General features: G+C 43.9%; 1 protein-coding gene across 1 annotated transcript in view; it reads right to left on the bottom strand.

Moving 5' to 3' along the window:
• ZNF451 (zinc finger protein 451) overlaps nt 1-19,701 on the bottom strand; it is a 641,645-nt gene that overhangs the window by 560,659 nt on the left and 61,285 nt on the right. The gene's annotated exons all lie outside the window — the stretch shown is intronic.

Below are 19,701 nucleotides of genomic sequence, written 5' to 3'. Positions count from 1 at the left end.
CCCACCCGCCCCACCAACATCCTCTGGATTCTAAAAGTACTACCTTGGAAGTTTCCTGGGGAGGACGGAGAACATTGCCAAAATGTGGCTTAATTTGGGTTGTGTGTGAAAAATGGTAAAAAAAAGTGCGGTGCAAAAGGCCTGCTATACCATCTTTCAAGAACAAGCAGAGTTGTATCAAAAATATTTTTTTACAATAGTTATTGTATTTACTAAGAGGCAGTTAAATTTTCCTAATTTTTGTGGTTTTAGCTGACTTGCAGTTAGCGGTGGAAACAGTTCTAAAATTCATGTGTGGTCTCAGAAAGCTATCTATTTCTAAAAAGTAGACAATTTTAAATTCAGGAAGGGTGTCAATTGTGAAAATCCCCCCTAGTGTCCTATACTTTGGCTAAAAACACAAAATTTTCCTCTGCAGGGGTCCACTGAAATAAAGATAATGAAAATTTGTAGGAAAAAACTGCCATTTATGACAACATTTTCATCTAACTTTTGCCATAACGGCCGATTTACAAAAGCAATAAACAATTCTATGTCAGTACCTGAGGCTTCGGATTATGCTGTACTTTCTTCACTTTTATTTTTCATCAGCCATTTTGTAAACATTCAGATACCACATTTCCCAGAACACCAGGAACATTGGGAAAAACAAAGAACAGAAAAGTCCATAACCGTCCTCAGTCAATCAGGAGCCAGGATCATGCAGCACATAGCCCTTCCTCAGTATCCAGGTCTCCCTCTTTCGTCGCTGCTAGCAGCCACAGAGAAGTGCTTTCCTGTGTTTCTCGCACTGGAATGGGATTGCATGCCTTTTACAGTTTAGGTGTTTTGTGTTTGCGGGACCACTTAGCGTTCCCTACGCAACTTTAACCCCTTCGCCGCGGCACGAATTCCGCCGCGGCGCTGGGGGGGTTTGGGGGCAGCGCGGCGCCGCCATGCTCATGACGGAACCACGCCGCCATGAGTCACGGGCGAGCTGTGCTCATGACGGAGTGGTTCCGTCACGACTCCAACTACGCCAACGGCCGCAGCATGACGGAACCACTCCGTCATGAGCACACGGCGCCCGTGGCTCATGACGGAGTGGTTCCGTCATGAGCAGCGATGAGGTTAAGGATATAATGTTATTCCTGCTTGGTGGCAGAGTGCGGTGGTGATCTACGACCGCTAGGTGGCGCTGCGGGTACGCTAAATCTCTATGGCCGCGACGCACGAAATGTGGTTTCCTTGACAGGATCCAAAATTTGCACGTCGCCTGCCAGAGCCTCTGCCAGCCCCTGGAGAGTGAAGCACTCTGCGAGGGTGTGTACAGGCGAAGACGCTTGAGTTGTGGTGGACACCCCGGGGGCCCCTAGGGTAGGTGTTGTGTGTGTGACTTCTAGACGCCCACTGGGTCGGTAGTTGGCAGGTTGCCCCAGGGCACCTGCAGGGGACACGCTCCCTGGGGAATACTGCGCCTACAAAAAATTGAAACATTTTGAAAGGAGGCAGGGTGGTGTTCCCTGGGGCTCGGACCCCTTGATTGTAGGGCTGTGCCCTATCTGAAATCTTTTGCTGGTCCCCAGCATCCAGTAGGCAGCTCTTAGAGGATGTGGAGAGGTCCTGCCCGGCCTGCTTCTTGCGCAGGAGAGATAGTCTGTGGCAAAGCCCTGTCAGGGATCTAGATAGCCTTGGTGGGGCACAAACATGGAAGAGCAGGCAGACATGCAGTGGGACGAAGACCCCGTAGTCAGCTCCCTTGAGATGACGATTTTTATGACGCTGTGGATGCGTCCCATCTATGGGGCAGTAGAAGAGGGTATGATAGCCATGGAGGATCATCTAGCTCAGAAGATTGCACAGGAGTGCACTAAGTGGGGCACTTCTCAGGGTTCAAACCCTAAAAATGCACAGCCAGAGCAGGGGGATTCACAACCTACCCCTCCTAAGCGTCCCAAAACCGATGTGATGAACCGGGATGCTTTCTTGGCCCAGAACCTCACATCCCTACCCCGTCCCCAGTACCACTCGACCTGCGACTCCGACTCAAGGGGTGGGGGGATGATGCCCAGGGAGGACACTGATGAGGAGGCCAGCCCCTCCTGGCCTTGGCGCCCCACAAACCCACCTGTGCCTACTGGCCTCCGGGGCTCAGAGGACACGTCGGACATGCTGGACCCGGAACTAATTCTACACCCGCGGTCATCCGAGTGGACACATGGCATTAAGGTGGCCAACAATGTGGCCAGTAGGATTCGCACCCCCATGGGAAAGGAGGCCCGTAGCAGACTCTGGACGGAGTGCCCTCATCCTTCCCTCGATAGTAAAGTGGCCCAGTCCCTGGAACTGGACCCAAGGACAGCCACGTTCCTAGCTAAGTTTATCAAAGATCCCAAGAAAGGGATCAATAGATCCTGGCGAGCAAGCCAGGATAAACTCTTGGACGCTCTAGGCCCGCTAACAATGATCCTGGATATGGCCACCAAAGCCTCGGGAGCCCTTATTTCCCCAGAGGCCCTGTCCGGTTGGGCGCAGCGGGAGGTGGTTTTTCTGGTAACGCCAACTGCACGCTCTCTACTGAGCAAAGGCGCTCTTTCTTAATCAAGGTGGATCCGAAGTGGGAGCAGTGGCCCAGGGTGGTCTGTTTGGCGAGCCTTTTATAAAAGAGCTGGGTAAGTTTCTGAATATCTTCAAGTACCTAGACAATGCCCAGTCATCAATTAAGCGGGTCTACTCCTCCCGGGTTTTCCGTGGGGCCGGTCGAGGTAGGGGCCGGTTGAATGGACAGTCCTCCCAAAACTTCAGAGGGCAAGGCTTCAGGCACGGGTAATTCCAGGTCCACTAGGGCGTGGATTTCGAAGAGGCGACAATGCATCAAACTCGGGTGAGTGTATCTACTTCTTCCCTCTTGCAAGTGGGCGGCCACTTGGCCAATTATGTGCATGTATGGGAGACGGTCACGAGCAATGCTTGGGTGCTGCAAACTGTGCAAGTATTTTGCATAGAGTTCTGTGGCTCCCTGCGCCAGTGGTCAAGACCCAGGCCTATGCAGTGCTCGGAGCAAGAAGTAGAGCTTATCGACACAGAGCTGGCCTCCATCCTCGAGAAAAGGGCTATTTGCCCCACGACACTACGTCCGCAAGGTTTTTTAAGCAATATGTTTTTGGTAGACAAGGCGGATGGGGGACAGCGCCTGGTGCTGAACCTGACTGAGTTCAACTAGTTGTTGATTTACCGCCACTTCAAAATGGAGGGGATTCACCTCTTGCAGGACGTGTTGCGAACAAACTATTGGATGGTTTGGACCTAAAAGATGCCTACTTGGCCATACCAATTTTCCTTGCACACTGGAGATTCCCACAGTTTCTTTGGCAACAGAAAGCCTACCACTACATCACTCTACCTTACAGGCTTTCCTCCGCTCCGTGGTGTTTCACAAAGGTACTCAGACCAGGTGTGGAACACCTCAGAGCGCAGGGAATACACCTTATGGTTTACCTCGATGACATGCTTCTGTTGGCACATGACCCACAGCAGCTGTGGCTGCAGTTGCAACATGCAATCGACCTGTTGAAGGGGCTCGGTTTGGTCATCAATGTCAAGAAATCCCAACTGGTTCCAGCTCCAAAGGCTACATTTTTGGGATTCATTGTAGACTATCGAGGTTTCTCTCAGCCTGCCTTCAAGGAAATTGTCCAAGATCCGACACGAGCTTCGCAGGATGCTCGGCAAACAGAGTACCTCTCAGGCAGATTGCCTGGCTAGTGGGGCGGTTGTCGGACTCCATCCAGGCCGGGACCGCTACATTATTGGTCTTGCAGGGACTGAAGGCGATGCATTTGCGGAAAGGTCTTCCGTACTCTGACCAGTAGCCCTGTCCGAAGAGGCACAGGGGGGAGATTCACTAGTGGCTTACGCACATGGAAGCATGGAACGGCCGCAAGATATTTGGCTCCACTCCAAACCTGGTTATAGAGTCAGACACCAGCAGGGCAGGTTGAGCCTCCGGTGTGGGGATTTCTCCAAAGGAGGTTCTTGGTCGCCGAAGAAACAGGCACTGCATATCAACTGTTTAGAGCTGCTAGCGGGCTCCTTCGCAGTACAGTATTCAATCGAGCGTCCTTTTCAAGATGGACAACATCTCGGCGGTCAGGTACATAAATCACCTAGGCGGTACTCGATCGAAGGTTCTTTCGGACCTGGCAACAAATTTCTGGTAGTTCTGCCTCGACCACCAGATTTCGGTGACAGCAGGGTACCTCCCGGGATGGGAGAATCAGGTGGCAGACTGGCACTCTCACCATTCAAAACTCCAGTCTTTGGAAGTTGCATCCAGATGTTGTTGCAATGCTGCAAGACCTTTGGGGACCTTTTTCTGTGGATTTCTTTGCCTCCAGACTGGATCATTAGATCGCCTGGTTCTTCAGTTGGAGGCCGGATCCTCTGGCAGAAGCCACAGATGCTTTCCTGCAAGATTGGGCACAGGAACGAGCATAGGCTTTCCCGGCATTTATAATGATCACGAGGGCTTCAGCTCAGATCAGGTGGCTGCGCACGGAAATGGTTCTCATCACTACGATTAGGAGATCGCAAGTCAGGTTTCTGGTTCTACTGGAACTTTCTTGGAATTCTCCAATCTGTCTCCCCCACTTTCAAGAGTTGCTTCTCGACTCAAATCAAACACCTCATCAGATGGTTCTGGAAGGGTCACTGTACCTGATGGCGTGGAGGATTACAGGGGTAGATTGTCGATCCCAGGCCTTTCATCGTTCGCTGGCGTCCTCTTGTCAGATGGCATGGTCAGATGGCACGGTCAAGCGATACCGATCAGCCTGGAGACGATGGTACCGTTGGTGTGTGCGACGGTGTAGTGATCCCGTGGGCGCAGATGTAGTGCAGATCATAAACTTTCTAGCGGACTTGGCCCAGCAGGAACTGGCCTATCGCTCTATCAATACTTTGCGGTCAGCTATTTCAGCAGGGCGTGTTCTGGTGGAAAAAGTCCAGGTGGGGAACATCCATTTGGATGTCGTCTCTTGAGAGGGATCAGATTATCTCTTCCTCCAGATCCGTGATATTATGCACTGTAGGACGTTAATAAGGTCCTTAACCTGTTTTTATCATAGTAACCAAATAATTTTTTTGTCACATAAGGAATTGTCGGCTAAGCTGGCAATGCTTCTCTGTTTCATCTCATGTAGACAAGTTTCAGATGTTAGGGCCCTGGATATTACCGGCAGGATTTTTTCCCCCAATAGGGGTTTCTTTCACGATCTGTCGAAGAACCAAGAGTCATACATGGGTAATAGAGTACCCTGCTTTCCCGGATTTTCCAACGTTGCGTGTTGTGCAATGCTTGAAAGCTTATGAGAAAATAACTTCAGAGCAAAGACCTCCGGGAAAAAAGCAACTGTTGATTGCTCTCAGGAAACCTCATAAGGCGGTTTAGTCAACCACGATTGCTCATTGGGTGTGGTGGGTCATACAGGAGGCAGACATCGACCTGTGAAGTTTTGGCACTCAATAGGCTAGAGGAGCATTGGCATTCAAGGCCTTCTCAGTAGGGTCACGTTTGGTGGACATAATGAATGCAGCAGACTGGTCGTTGGACTCAACCTTCAAGAGATTCTACATCAAGCCTATTATTGACATGGCTTTTTTTTAGTTGTAAGTAAGCTTTAAACTAGCATAATCCGAAGCATCCGGTCTTGACATAGAATTGAAAATGTCATAGCTATTGTAACGCAAAGTTTCAATTCTATTAAATTCTATTAAGGACTCGGAGGCGAGGATTATCGCACCCGCAGAGATGCTCTGGGTGTCCCGTCCGTAGAGAGTAAGTAAGGTGTTCCTGAAATGATGACATTTGTATGTTGGGAAACGGTAATTAGAGGCATGATCCACGGTTTCTTCTAAACAGTTATTAGTTGCACTTCTGAGCATGCTCTTCTCAGAGTTAAATGTTGAAAGACTGGATGGTGCAGTCTATAATTGTAGTTTCTGCGGTACTGATCCAATTTCTTTAATTCCAGGAGCAGGTTCGGGCAAACAGGACCCATAAGCAGAGACAAGTGGCGTGAGTCGCGCGATGGAAGATGGCGACCTGGACACTGAGGAAGGGCAATATGCTGGCTCCTGATTGGCTGAGTACAGTTATGGACTTGTTGTCTGTTCTTTATTTTCCCAATTTCCCTGGTGTTCTGGGAAATGTGGTTTCTGAAGGTTTACAAAATGGCTGCTGAAAAATAAAAGTGAAGAAAGTACAGCATAATCCTCGCCTCACAGTCCTTAATAGAACTGAAACTTTCTGTTACGATAGCTAGGACATTTTTCATTATATCACACACCCCCTTCTGGTCACAGTGACAGATAAGGTTTGTAGGTTCTCCAAAAACGCGCAATATCCAGAGTCAACAAAACAACTGAGCTACACCTTCCAATTATTTTTTCATTCTGTATCGACTATGCAGCAATTCATGAAGCAAATTCTAAAGAAGGAGAAATGGGTATGAGGGATATCTATGTATTTCTGAAATGCACAAAAGTTAGAGTTTATGAAGAGTGTCAATTTGTTCACCTCTGAATTTGTGGTGAGCCAGGCCATAATGTGAATTAGAGGGCATTTCGCAAAATGTCTTTCTTGCACCCTGGCCTACATTTGGAAGCCACAAATGTAGAGAATCCAGTTGGTAATAACAAAGGTTCGAGTATTCTGTGTTCCCACATCTCTAGCGATAGAAATGGCACGCCACTTGTCTGAATAGACTTTCACGTAGCTAGTAACCAACTAGTGCAGCAGTTTACACAACAACTGACAAAGTGATACAGATATTCACACAGTTTAGTCACTATCCAATATATTTAGTGAGACACTATAAATTAGTCAAGTAAACAGTCAATCACACTGCTACTAAATCCTCCATCCAGATATTTATATTTATATATCCACTCATTCTTCAGTGCAAATTGCTAGATATATATTACAGATTTAAATAACGAACCAAACCACATTCTCTGGATGATGTCATCACTGATGTCATTTGAGATGTCATCATTGATGTCACTGACCATGTCATGAATGATGCAATATGTGACATCATCAGCAGTAGATTGCGGGCGCGCGAGATGTAGTTAGTACAACTAACTATATCGGAAGAATTTCAATGGTTTTGTTCGAGTGAAATGTCCAGCTAGCTATAACACCCCTAAAACCTATGGTTTTTTTCAGTGAATTTCAAAGGTTTTTTAAATGCTAATTCCTAACTATATCAGGCCTGAAACCTATGTTTTTTTCAGTGAATTTCAAAGGTTTTGTAAATGACCATTTTTAATGTATTAATTGTTATACTGATTATTTTGATACTGATTTACTACATTTTGTAAACTGTTTATTTGTAGATTATACATTACAATACAAAATATAATTTCTCAGAATGAATTACTTTAGTTTAAATACTTTGCAAATAGGCAATAGACTTTTAAGTACAGTAGTTACAGTTGTTGCAATGGGCAACACAATTTCAAACACAATGCAACATTGAGCTCAATATGAATTTCTAGTCAAATGCAATTATGCAAATTAGTTACTTTATGGATTACTTTTCTAACCAGAGGACTGCATCCTAGATTCAGTCCTTGGACATCTCCTGTAAACAGTTGAGTAAAAGCCTTTTGGTTACAGTAGTGATTTTTAAGGAATATTATTGTATTTTAAAAGTTGACAATTGGAACATTTTTCACATAGATTCACCAATGTTATCCTATGGCAGAAAATTCACTTAGCAGGCAAGTAGTGTTATCGTTACTTTTTCTTACTCAGTGGTGGATCCTGGATCCAGCACTGGTCAATCTCCTGTAAACAGTTGAAAGAATGTGTTTAAGTCATACAGACAATATTTTAGGAATATTTTTAGTTTGTGAAAATAGACACTTAAGGCCATATGTGGGTAGCCTAACATTTACCACTTCATAAATACCGAATTTTACCGATTCGGTATTTATGAAGTGGTAAATGATATGTAGGTAATCCATTGGTAATATTTACAGATTCGCAATGGGTCGGTAATTTAGAATCGGTATTTACCGATTCGGTAATGGTAACTGGCTTCCCATTGATTCCTATGGGCCAGGAGGCCCATAGGAATCAATGGGAAGCCAGTTACCATTACCGAATCGGTAAATACCGATTCGGTAATGGGGGGAGCACAATCAAGGGTGGCAGGGTGTCACAGTGACACCCTGTTGCACCCCTGATTCCTGCATGTGTGCACATGTGGCACACATACATGCCCTAAGGGCATGTATGTCTGCCACATTGCACACTTCTAAGTGTAAAGAAATGCTTTTTTCCAGCTATTCGTCATTTACCACCAACTTTTAGTTGGTGGTAAATAACGAATCCCCACAACAACCACACACTCCCCCTACATATCATTTCAGGATTCGGTATTTACCGATTCGGTAAATTACCGAATCCTGAAATGTGCCCCCTACATACCAAAAGCCTGAATACCGGTCGGTAACGGGATATTTACCGAAAATCGGCCGTTACCGACCGGTATTGGGCTTCCTACATATGGCCCTAAGAAACTTTTCTGGCGAAAACCACACAATGGATTCCTATGGAAGGAAATACAAGTTACTAGTAAGTACGCTTACAATTACTTTTCAGGGTCAGTGCGGGGCTAAAAGATGCAGCCCTGGGTTCTCTCCTGATAACACGCGAATAAATCGGAATTCGTAGTTCGGCTGATTTTAGAGGAATATTTGTAAGTTTCAAAAATGGACACTTAGAAACTTTTCTGGTGAAAACCACACAATGGATTCCTATGGAAGGAAATACAAGTTACTGGTAAGTACGCTTAGAATTACTTTTCAGGGTCAGTGCTGGGCTAACAGATGCAGCCCTGGGTTCTCTCCTGATAACAGGTGAGTAAATTGGAATTCGTAGTTCGGCTGATTTTAGAGGAATATTTGTACAATGGTGAAGGAAGGGGGCGGGCCTGAGGGGCCTTATACGATCGGACGCACAGATTATGGGGTAGAAATGGCCTGGTTGGGGGGGGGGGGGGGGGAGGGGGGGTGCATGGGTGGGGAGGACAAAATTGCACTTTAGGCAGATGACGTTCTGCTCTTTTTGGCAGAGCCAGCGCAGTCGGGTCCCTGGTGCCTCCATGCGTTGTCTCTTCGAACAGGATCTCATTGGGATCTCGCAGGTGGGAGACTTATGGGGAGGGGACCGTCTGCGAACTTTCCAAGACCTGCAGACCCGACATTCCCTGCATCCTTCACAGTTTTATCGCTACTTGTAGTTGTGCCACGCCCTCCACTCCCACATCTCAGAAGGCACCTCCCTACCTGAATACAGTCCACCCGAAGCCTAAATCATGGCTGGCAACCTGGGGAAAGGGGGGGAGGGGGGGGGGGGGGGGGATTTCCTGCATTTACCACTCCCTCACAAATCACACTCCCAGTGCACTGCACCGCCTCAGATTGCTGGGAGGGATGGCTCAGGGCCTTGGAGGATGACGACTGGAGGTACGCGCTAATGTCACCTAAAACAATCACAGCTTCAGCAAGGCTCCGCTTAGTCCAAATATAATATCTCCACGCCGCCTACCTTACACCTCTGCACCTCCACCACACAGGGCTCAGGTCCGACGCATCATGCCCCCATTGTAGTGAACCACAAGCTAATTTTTACAACATGGGATGGCGTTGCTCTGTAGTCACACGCTTTTGCAAATCAGTGGTCGGAGAACTCATCGAGGTCCTGTGCTGGGAGGTTCCCCCTTAACCCACTAAATGTACTCTTGGAGGTCACCGAGGAGCTGGATGGATCTCGGACCGAAAAACTCTTTCTAAACACAGCCATGATGGTGGCCAAGAGAGACATTGCGGCGAGCTGGCTGAGCCAGACGGCGCTCACCCTAGCCAGATGGCGCAGGGGGGTTGGACTGTTGTGCGGCGCAGGAAAAACCCTTGTACGCAGCAGCCAGGGGATGCCCAAAGCAGTACCACAAAATGTGGGGCAAATGGGTGGGGGTGATAGAGGATTGAGGTCTTCCGGGGTGATCGGGCCATGGTGGGCGTTACCCGGTTTACCTCTATGCTCATGAATATCCAGGACGTACTTGCTGTCATATTATCGTTATGCCTCTGAAGTGCACTACTGCTTCCACTTTCTGCTGCTCTTATGTTTCTGTTCTTATATTTCTTTGTGCTCGTTTTTCACAAAAATCAATCAAATTGATTACCAAAATAAAAAAAAGCATGTTTCCGCATTTCAAAATTAATTTTTGACATGCACCTCTTGGGGTAAAGTTTGATGCCCATGTTTGAATCCTCGGATGACGCAGGTGAAGGTACAAGTGAACAACCAAGGAAACAACAGCAGCCTTTTTTAGGACAGGTACAGAGGGGCAAGGGTGCCAACCGGAATCAGAGAAGTGTTTGGCACCAATTTGCCGGATAAAGACAAACGCGCCGCCAATATTACACATGGGGCCCAGAGAGTTAGTGACCTGTGAAAAAGAAAGAGGACAGGAACAGAATATGAATTCTGACGGTATGATGGACAGTGGCACTGAGGAGGTAGTCCAACATTCATTGATCGATAATATTGGAAAATCAACTAATATGGATACAATTGTTCCTACAGATCCAGTATATCAGAATGAGGAGGGTACTATAACAGTTTTCAATTTGTCTACTCACATAATGAATAATCATGAACTATCACTTTTAAGTAAGGGTCTATCGTTTGTCTTGACAGAAACAACAGATATCTTTAAGTTGCAAACAGAACTACACAAATTTTTTAGGACCTTACGACTTAGAGTCTTCTTTAGTGATCGTGAAGAAACTCTACCTTCTTCTAGATCGCAGATGCGCCCCAAATCTACCTTTATACCCACCAACAGCATGATGCCACCTGAAATCTTGCCATTTGAAAAAGGAGTATTAGAAGACATCTTGAAATTAAAAGAACATAAAAAATTCACTCCCTTTAATATTACCAAACTTGAACGGGATGCCCTGATTTCATTAAAGAACAATGAAAAGATTATTTTGAAACCAGCTGATAAAGGTGGTGGGATCATAATCCAAGAAAGAACTAAATATGAGGCAGAAATAATGAGACAAATCAGTAACATAGACCATTATAAAAAACTGCCTCGTGATCCCCTCAAGGATGTTCAGAAGTCGATACAGCTAGTCACTACAAAAGGACTAGATGAAGGTTTTCTAACAAAATTGGAATTTGACTTCCTAAATAAAAGTTGTCCAAGGACTCCTGTCCTATACACTTTACCGAAAGTACATAAGGACATTGAAAATCCTCCAGGAAGACCAATCCTTTCAGGATGTGGGTCAGTTATGGAACCATTGGGTTACTATATCAATAGTTTCATCAAGGAATATGTCCCTATTCTATCCACTTATGTCAGGGATAGTACCTATATGATCAACTTGGTTGAGGGTATGGAATATAACCCCATGAAAGAGACTTTGGTCACTATGGATATCAATTTGTTATACACGAATATTCCCCAACAGCAGAGTATTGAGGTCATAAAACATATTCTAGATAATCGACCGGCACCGGTTGAGGTTTCTACTGAATTTATCATTGACCTGCTGAAAATTGCATTGACAAAAAACTACTTTAAGTTTAGTTTAGACTATTACCAGCAATGTTCAGGAACATCTATGGGTGCAATTTTTGCCCCAAATCAAGCAAATCTCTATGTCGGGGACCTAGAAGATAAATACATCAATAATGTCAACAATCCCTTCCACACAAATATAAGGTGTTGGAAGCGTTATATTGATGATATTTTCTTTATCTGGGTTGGAATTGAGGAAGATTTAGATTCATTTGTCACGTACTTACATACATGTCAAACAGCATTGACTTTTGCATACTATAAAAACAAAGAAACGGTACCATTTTTGGACCTGAAAATAAGATGTCGGGAAAATCGTTTGAATGTAACGTTGTATCGTAAACCCACAGACAGGAACACCTTATTGCAGTATACCACCTTTCATCCAAGGTCCCTCAAAGATGGCCTACCATATGGCCAATTTTTGAGGTTAAGGCGAAATTGCACAGAAAAGGAAGATTTTTTCATGGAAGCCAATATATTGAGCTCCAGGTTACGTGAGAGAGGCTATCCGAAAAGATTAGTGAAAACCTCAATGAAAAGAGCCTGGTTCAGCCCCCGGGAGGTGTTGCTAGATAAAACAACTATAGAAAGTATGAAAAAAACTGTGTGTGTTACCACTTTTTGTCCGTTGAGCACACAAATACAGAAGACCATTAAAAGACATTGGTCCACATTAAATACTCTTGATTCCTGTCGGCAAATGCCTATGTTTTCTTTAAAAAAAAGTAAAAACATTAGAGATCATCTGGTCCATTCAGATACCAGTATATACCAGAACAAAAGGACCATACAAGATTTATGGTCATTACCAGCTCCCACAGGTCATTATAAATGTGGTAATTGTGTAGCCTGTAGTTTTACTATGGAAACCAAATTTTTCACGCATGAAAATGTTAATGTGAAACTGTATGATTTGACCAATTGTGCCACAACGAACGTTATCTATTTTATCTGGTGCCCGTGTGAATTGATTTACATAGGGCAGACTACTCAACCGGTAAAAGCACGGATCGGCCAACATAGGAGCCGTATTCGCTGTCAAGTGACAAATGCACCACTGGTGGATCATTATATGGAGAAAGGCCATTCTGCCAATGATGTGCGATGGCAGGTGGTAGAGAAAGCTAAAATGCCACCTAGAGGTGGTGATATCTCGCTCATTTTACAAGCGCTGGAATGTAAATGGATCGACAAGTGTGGATCCATTCGTGATGGTTTGAACAGTCTTGAAGAGTGGCGGAGATTTATAAGCCTACACTGATAATTCCTCTGTGGGCTATATCTCACTTATCAGACAGGGCTCTGTCATAGATTAGGAAGAACGGTATACACAATGATAATGCTATGAGAAAATACTGTATACAGTGTCGCCTCTCAAGAGTGCTTTGTAATCCTAAGGAATGTCAGTAATAACAACGATTGTAGATACATTCCTAAATGACTGTGGATTGGAGGATAACGATGTAAGAATAGTGAATAAAAAAATCATTTTAATTTTCACTGTAGTACTTTGGCACACTGCATGTTTTATAGTAGACTAAATATAGAATATTAATCTAGATCGATTAGTTAATACAACATACTGGTCCTTTGATTGAGAAATTTCTGTCCTTTATACTTGCCGATATATGACACTATTGTTGTATGGTGTAATTCAATATGTCACTGTATAGATGACCATCATTGGTGTGTTATGCGAAATATATATTATCTTAAGTTGCAGACGAAGATGTATAAACTGGTGTTGTTCAATGAAGGAATCCATCAATCATTTTAAGATGGCGTCCGCTATCGTTATTGCTATACACCTAGCCAATCATTTTCAATATGTACCAAATAGGGTCTGAAAATTATGCTGAGATTAAGAAGAAGATCAGCGCCAGTATAAATAGTAAACAGTTAATCAATATGACCCATCGTATAACACACTATCTGATAGCTTATATGCGGTAAAAGGATCTATATTACTACTATAAGATGGCCGCCATTCTCGCCGTCTTTTTATTTGCGAGTAATACACAGTTCGATAGTATACTGACATTAAGAAGAAGATCAGCGCAAGTAGGAAATAGTTAAACAGTCTACCAATACGATAAAATGATCCGTATTACCATTAAAAGATGGCCGTCAATCTCGCCGTCTCTTTACTTGCGAGGAATACATAGTATCGCATATATAGGGATTGTCCATTTCCGGGTAACATAGCGGGATTTTATCAGCCGGAATCAACACAGAAGCAATTCGATTGTGGATTGGGCGACTGTAATTAAATAAGTTTGGCGCCATATATGCCTATGGAGATTTGGTAATTGACAATATTAGATATTGCAGATCCCGTGCTAACCTCACGTTTAATTAATTTCAGTGGGTCAGCGCCTTAGAGTGATTAACCACTGAAGGACAACTAATGTAAGAAGATCCTCTTCCTATTAACAAGAGGACAGGCGAGTGAGATTAAGTAAGTCTGGCTTTGATGAAATATGGTATAAGTTTGCCTCGAACAACAACGAATCACAGTGAATATGGCTATTCGCCAGTAATTTAAGCCATTAATATATTACAGAATTCCGGCGCTTGAGTGATTTAACTCTCAGGGAATCTATATTGTGGAAGATTCCTTTCATAATAAGAAGATCCATATCTCAAACAGATATATTCTGATAAAGAAAAATCAAAGTAAGTGTGACCCTCTAATTCACCTGAGTGATCACCTTTAATAATTGAATCTAGTATAAGAACTGAAATATTATACTCCCTGATTTCAGGTCTGGATAGATTCCTTCATCCAGCATATCAACCACATACTGGATCCTACATGGACATATGTATGCGTTATACTGGTAAGCCACAATCCTTGCCCCTTAAGCCCAATTCCTTCATTAATACCACATTATTAAAGTTCATTATTGTATAGTTATACTTCCTTATCCTTTTTAGTCCCCAGAAATACAGTCCTGAAGAGACCCCGTATCTAGAGCGGGTCGAAACGCCGTCGACAACACATAAAAGAGACAGCTTTGACTGAATCATTGTAAATTGTATTAAATCTGTCCTTATATAATTTTCCAATAACCTTTTAAGTCTTTTTCACTTTGTCACATAATAAGAGGTTATGGTTCTTTCACTTGGGGTCACAAATCACTATAAATGTCAAGAATAAAGGAATCTTTTTGTATATGTATTTGGATAAGAAGTCTGCGATAAAAACATTGTATATTAAAAAAAAACTACCTTGGCTGAGGTTAAGTATATTCCGGAAGGAAAAAGGTTTTGTGTGGGCTTATTATGAACATTATCATTTGATTGATATTGCATTTCTCACAAGGTCATTTTTGAAATTTATGACTGTGATTGATTCAAAGCGACGACTGAAGTTGCAAATGATAGATCATTGTTTATAAATGAGTTCCTTGTGATTATTGTTTTTGTACTTTGTACTTACCCGGTTCACAGGGACATAAGGGTTGCTCTTGTTACTTAGAATACATGTTTAAAACGTGACGACATGACCTTAAATGTGGTTCGAAAACATAAATCATCACTAGGAAGTAAAGACTATAAACTAAGGTAAGCATAATGATAAGCAGGCACTGGCGTATAAGAGAAAAACAGCCTCAGTAACATGGACTGAAAGTTTACTGATAAAAAAAAAAAAATATGTGGCATGCACCTACAGTAACCAGTACAATCATGAAAGAATATGCTTGATTTTTGATTCACAGAAAATAGTTATTCAGGACAAAAGCAAGTAGAAGTCAAAATAAAAATTAAATTATACCTGCTAAAAGAGGCATAGAAAAATAAATGGGCAATATTGAACAAAAAGTAAAACTCAGAACATAGTTACCGTGCTATATCAAAGACAGTTTAAAACTAATAAAAAGAAATTGTAAGCACTTGGAGTGAATGTTTACCGATAAGTGAAATCTTCTCTATGCAAATATTGTAGCAGTTAACTACCATAAACTGCAAACATGAAAGAATATGCTGGGTTTTGTATTCTGTTTGGAAGTCATTTTTAGGTCTCGCCTGAGCCAGCGTATGCGCTGCTCGGCGAGACATTTTGTAAACGGGCTTTTAAAAGTCCTACCAAAAGCTGGCTGACCTTGAGCTTGCGGTTACGCGCACAATGACGAGCAGAGGCGCCATAGGGCTTCCCTCTCTCGTCATGGTGCGCGCACATCGCACACCACCCGCGTCTTTTTTATTTTCGCGTGCTTGTTTGTTTATCCTGACATCAGCGAAGTGAGGTGCAGGCCGTTGCACATTAAAAGTAAAGCGCGGGCGCCGCGATTATAGCAAAATTAAAGAAATAGAAAAAAAAAAAATCTATTTCTTTACTTTTGCTATAAACAAAAGTAAAGAAATAGATTATTTTTCTATTTCTTTCTGTAACCAATCCTAGCACGCCACAGAATTCCGAACTGTTGATTGGCTACAGGACCCAAAAAGCTTTCATCCGATCCCACCCTCTTACCGACGTCGGCTTCCACCCATAAATGATGGACATGCATCATTAATTAATCACAAACAGCCGTTCGTTTTCTGTAGCAGGAGTTGAAGCTGCCTGCACCCGCGCCCCTCGACCTGTCGATCTCGCAGCGGTCACAGCCCTTGGGAGGGTTCCGCCAGGCTTTGGCTTCCTCGCACAGTCATCTCCTGTGAGCTGGCGGCTCGAGGTCTCATGGGGGTTATCGTAATGTCTGCAGTGAGAACATGGGAAAACATTGAGGCATGCCGCTAGGGTAGCTCTGCATGCTTTGTCTACCAAGGTCACCAGTGAAATCAGAGGCCACGATTTCACTGGTGGCTGTATAGAGGAACGTCATAAGTTTCTGGCAACAAAAAGTTTGCTTTTCCTTTCTGCAATATTGCTATTAAAGGCTGCATTTGTTCTATAGTTTCCTCTTACCACCATTAAAGAGTGTGTTTTTTATAACGATGGTTGTGGGCAATTAGCTCCAAGAGCCTGTTCCTGCAGGCATTATCAGGTGCTCTTTTTTGTTTAATGGAACTACAATATTGCATAACGCCGCACCAGTCCCGACACCAGTTCTCGAATTATGTCAAGCTCTAGGTTGATTTGAATATTTTATAAGATCAAAGGCGCGCTGTCACACCCTGTTCTCTCGCTCCGTAAAATGTGAAGAAAGGAGTAAATCCGCATTTTTAAATACACATTTTTTTAAAGTATGGGCCCTGTCGCAATTCCAAACGAAATAGTGCAGATTGCAAGATGAAAGTTTTGTGAATCAGTAGCCCATCTTGCACTTTAAAACAAGCATTGGCATAGCCAATAGATCTCGCCTTTGGGACCTTAGAAGTGTTTAGCCATGCAACAGTTGATGTTGTTGCACCAAGGATATTGTGCTGGATAACTAAACACTTATAAGGTCCCAAAGGCGAGACCTATTGGCTATGCCAATGCTTGTTTGCTTTGAGAATATATCCCGTCTTTGGTTCTGTGTATGGCCAGGAATACTGGCTAATGTGATTCACCAGGTTCATGGTGGTTTTTGCACTTCAAGAAAGAGCCCTTTTGAAGAATAAAAGCCATTTTGCTGTGCAGTATACTCCAGTCCTTGCGAAACTAAGAAAAAAAAACTAAAATGGTAGTGCTGATTATTATGGTACTTGGAATTCTTTATTTCCGACTAGAATAGCAGGAGTTAAAAATAAGATGAAGGCCCTAACTACCGTCGTACCCCGTGAGAGAGAAAAGTGGGTAAAAAGAGTGCAAAATGTGCAATACTGAGAAGAAAAGCATGAATCAGTATCAATAAAACTGGCTCACTTCATTGAGAGGCTCAGAGCGTGGTCCATTTCTCTCACAGTCCCAGAACAGAGCTTTTCTTCCCCATGTTAGTTAAACATCCAATAAAATTAGCCGGCTAACCTGGATTTCGTTGCCACTTTTGTAAAAAAAAAAAAAAGTGCGGAGTTTGCAATTATTTAGAAAATTGCAAAATCTTGCAAAGTCTGGTTAAAGATTGTTTCAATGTAAATAAAAAGCTAAAAAAAAAAAATACAGAAAGATGTTGCCGTGATGCACTTGCAAATACTAACGAATGTAAAATAAAAAAAACAGGATCTGTACGAAGTACGATAAAGCTAAAAAGTGGCCTCCACAAGAAAATTAGTGGAAGGAAACAAGTACTTGAGTAGTGCTCCATGAGAGGGTTCAGCACATCAAGCTGCTACGTGCTGACCACATACAAGCAGGTATGTAAGAAGGACAATGAAGTAGACTAATAAGTAATAGGCGGCTGTAAGCCCACTGATAGTAAACAAAATGTCTTAAAGAGAACGCTGGACCAACCACACACAGGGCATGGCCAAATGCTGTGAGCAGCAGGCTGAGGAGGAGGTGGCAAGCTGCCCGCGTGCGGTAAGGTGCAGGGCCTAGTCTTGTGGCCAACTCCACACCAGGCACAGTGATGGACATCTTACTTGATGTTTAAAAAAAATTTAAATTCTCTAACAAAAACAAAGGTTAAAGTGATGCTATAGTTAAGAGGACATGTCAGTTTTTCTGTTTGGAGATGAGGAGTGGGTAAATTAACAGAGAGCGGGAGGAGGTGGCGTTTTAAAAGCAGGGGGATTGTTAAAGACATTGGTGATGGCTTCAGAAACTGCCTTCAGACTATTGGACGACTTCGGGGCACTATCGGGTCTCCGAGTCAATCGGCGCAAAACTAACCTGTTCCTGGTGGCCGGAGCGCTCCCTAGAACCCGGGAGCTCCCCGTTGCCTAAAATTGGAGCCCCGATACCTTTAAATATTTAGGTATTTAGATTTTCCATTTCCTGGATGACCTAAAGGAGGGCAACTTAGATAGGGCTCTCCGCTCACTCCGCTCTAGTGTTGCCTTATGGAGTTCCCTAAGACTCCCTCCGATGGCCAGAGTCTCCCTGACCAAAATGGTCATGCTGCCCCGCCTCTTGTATTTCTTTGCCAATCTGCCAGTGTTAATGCCAGCGGGTTGGTTTCGCCCGCTGGATGCCCTGGTGCGAGATCTTGTCTGTGGAGATGGGAGACGAAGAGTGTCATTGCGAAGCCTTCAGTGCTCTATGAGGGAGGGGGGAATAGGGGTGCCAGACTTTGAACTCTACCAGCTGGCTGTACAGCTGCAGTGGATGGCCCAATGGTTGGAGGAAGTGAACCAGGAGGGGACTTACTTGATGGACACAGGACACCGCCCATGCCTTTTGTTGGCAAAACTCCTGAATCAGTCCACTAAGGTCCCATACACCTGGACGCTGCAGACTACAGCCCTGCAGTTTTGGAAATGCTGCATGTCACAATTGCCAGATGTCCCGAGATTCTCCCTGACATTACTGCTGGTGAACGTCGATCCTTAAGGGTGGGGGGGCAGCTGGCAGGCTGGGATAGAGCAGGTGGGGGACTGGTATCAGGATAAACTCTTACTCCCATTTACAGAATTGGTGGACGGTGTGGAATCTCGCCAGGCCAGTTTATTATATAGGAGGTGCTAGTACGGGCGTTTGGGCTACTGTGGGGTGCGAACAGTTGCAGTATGGCGCCTGGAGAACATTCTAAGCTAAGGAATCAGTGGCTTGAAGTCTATCACACTGGAAGCCAACTAACCTGAAACTTTGTATAAGATGGCAAGAAACTCTCTATGCTTGCCAAGGAACACCGGTCCTGCATAGACCAAGAATGTGAACTGAAGGAGAGGTGGAGTGCCACTGAACTCGCTTATCTAAAAGAATGCAGTCATAAAAAGGCTGTGATTGTGTGGCTGCTTTCCATTGTCCTCAATCACTAGAGAAGGAGAAAGATTTGATTGGATTCTCTGAAAGAACAAAGGGAAGATTTGGTTATCGGTAATCACGCATTTCTGCAAAGAGTTATTCCAGCTATGGTCTCGATTGTTTTCTTCCACAATCAAAACAGGAAGCACTCTAGGACTACAGAGCTTTCCATCTGGCATCTGATGATACAAGCACTAAATCATGAATGGAAAGGAATCTAGAAGGAGCACTCCTAATATTAAGGGACACTTATAATTAGACAAACAAAGTTATACA

The sequence above is a fragment of the Triturus cristatus genome, chromosome 6 (genome assembly GCF_964204655.1).
Source record: "Triturus cristatus chromosome 6, aTriCri1.1, whole genome shotgun sequence".
Lineage (NCBI taxonomy): Eukaryota > Metazoa > Chordata > Amphibia > Caudata > Salamandridae > Triturus > Triturus cristatus.
Note: the sequence above shows the minus strand (reverse complement) of the source record. Positions and strands in the feature narration are given on the sequence as shown.